Raw genomic sequence first — 2,500 nt, 5'->3', positions numbered from 1 at the left:
ACACACAACAAGAAAGTAAAAAATAACAGCACAGATCAGGCAATTTCTCCTCCGTATACGTCACACTGCGCATGTGCAGTGTGCAAAGGGAACACATCGGGCAGGCGAAACCCATTGGGCACCAACACCAAGCATTGACCGAAAATATGACATCACAAAAGATCTATGTAACATTGCATGGAGCATATGACATTCCGAAAGACCTAACATTCACAAGAACATGACATTCCAAAAAGACCTAGCATCGTCCGGAACATATGACTTTCTGAAAGACCAACATTGACCAAAAAAATCCTAGCCTTCTAGGAAACTTGACATTTGGCACTCCAAAAAGTCCCAGCAGTGTCCGGAACATAACATTACGTTAGCAAAATGTTTCCTGAATGTGGGCCTTATGTTCCCCAAAGACAGCATGTGCCACAGACCAGCCATTCCAAAAGGGACCAATGACGTTCCTCACCGGACACAAGCTCAAGCTCAGCATTTTGGTTTTGGTCCTTACTCAAGGGCATGACTGAGTTATGCACCCTCTCCCTTGGAGCCTGGGCACACACACACGCACGCACGCATGCACGCACACACACGCACACACACACACACACACACGCACGCACACACACACACACACACACACACTGAAAAATGTATTGACTTACTTGTGCATGCACACACACGCACGCACGCGCACACACACATACACACACACTTCTGCATGCACTCACTCGCGCCCTCTCTCTCTTTAAAATCACTTAGTCACTTGTGCACACAGATACAAATTCTCAGATGCCCAGACAAAACCCCCACAAACACACACACACACTAAAACTCAGTCACTTGTTCATGGACACATTCCCTCTCACATGAACACACACAAAAAAACACCCAGACACACACACACACACACACACACACACACACACACACACACACACACACACACACACACACACACACACACACACACACACACACACACACACACACACACACACACAGTGAAAATCTCCCTTCGTCATCTCCCCAGTGAAGAGAGACTTCCTGCTGTGTGAGCACTGGCGTGTAGCGGACCCAGTGTTCAATTTTAAACACACACACAAACGCACGCACGCATGCACGCACGCACACAAGCATACACACACGCACACGCACATACACACACACACACCCACACGCAAAGGGCATGGCACGATAGGGGGACTTACTAGGCAAGGTGAGAGAGAGGGATGCATAAGAGGAAGGCTGGGTTGCTGCAGGATACAGTGAAAAGAGAAAAAAAAGACAAGCGTAGAGGAGAGCCAGGAACAGATGAGTGCAGATGGGAAGGACGGCGTAGAGGAGAGGAGAGAGAGAAAAGGAGGGGGTAGATGACAGAGAGAGAGAGAGAGAGAGAGGGAGAGAGAGAGAGAGAGAGAGAGAGAGAGAGAGAGAGAGAGAGAGAGAGGGGAAGAGAGGAAGAGTGGGGTTTGGGATATGGGGGTTGGGGGTTGGGGGTTACATTAGTGCAGATGAAAGGGAATGGGAAGAAGTGGTTGATATAGCAGTGTAAGGAAAGTCAAGTCAGGTCATTTTATTTTCATAGCCCATTTCAACCCATAAAAAGTGCTTCACAACAAAATTATAATAAAATAATTGCTCAACATAAAAATAGAGAAAATTAGAAATGCACTCAGAGAGTGCAGACCTCCGCCAAGGAAGCCGTTTGATAAAACATTTGAGTATGTTACACCAGACAGACAGACAAATAGGCAAAGCAACACGATCGAAAGCATAACCTTCTTGGCGGAGGTAATAAAGCTAAAATAAAAGAGGGGGATAGAGGGTGAGAGGGTGGAAAGAAGGCAGGTGAGGAGGAAGAGTGAATATGGAGTGCAGCTGGGAGGACGGGAGAGAGGGATGAGGATGAAGAGTAGAATAATAGAGCTTGAAAGTGACGTCACTTCCCCCGATTTCATGGGACCTCAACGGCATTTTTAGCCGAAAATCGTAGCATGTAATCCAATGGCGGTATTAAAATGACATTTCGATCCCCTCCGAGTTGTGCCACGAGCTCCACATATGTTGTTTCTGATATTTTTGTTTAATTTTTCCTACGAACCCCTAAACTTTTTAGAAAGCTGTGTTTATTTACATTTTTCATGCAGACGGCCTCGGAACAAAACATTAATACTTCTGTATGAATAATCTTTATCTAGCCTCTTAAACAGCATATTTGTAGCCCAGCTGATATAAACACTGAGATCGGACGATATTTACTCGCTACCATGTTGTTAGATGGTCAGCTTAGGTCCCGTGAAATGCGGAACTAAGGGGCAGGACTTTCAAGCTCCATACATGGGTTCTAGAAAAATGTTTCTCCTGGCTGCGCGACACTAGCTGCACACAACTCAACCTCTGATTGTTGGAAATCGCTGTCGGTCAAAAAATTTGCTCATATGGTTGGCTGCCAGTGTCTTGCCCCTCCTCACAACATTGTGTTTATAAACACGGTGAACCCATGTAT

The sequence above is a fragment of the Engraulis encrasicolus genome, chromosome 17, assembly GCF_034702125.1.
Source record: "Engraulis encrasicolus isolate BLACKSEA-1 chromosome 17, IST_EnEncr_1.0, whole genome shotgun sequence".
Classification (NCBI taxonomy): domain Eukaryota; kingdom Metazoa; phylum Chordata; class Actinopteri; order Clupeiformes; family Engraulidae; genus Engraulis; species Engraulis encrasicolus.
This window is presented reverse-complemented; position numbering follows the sequence as displayed.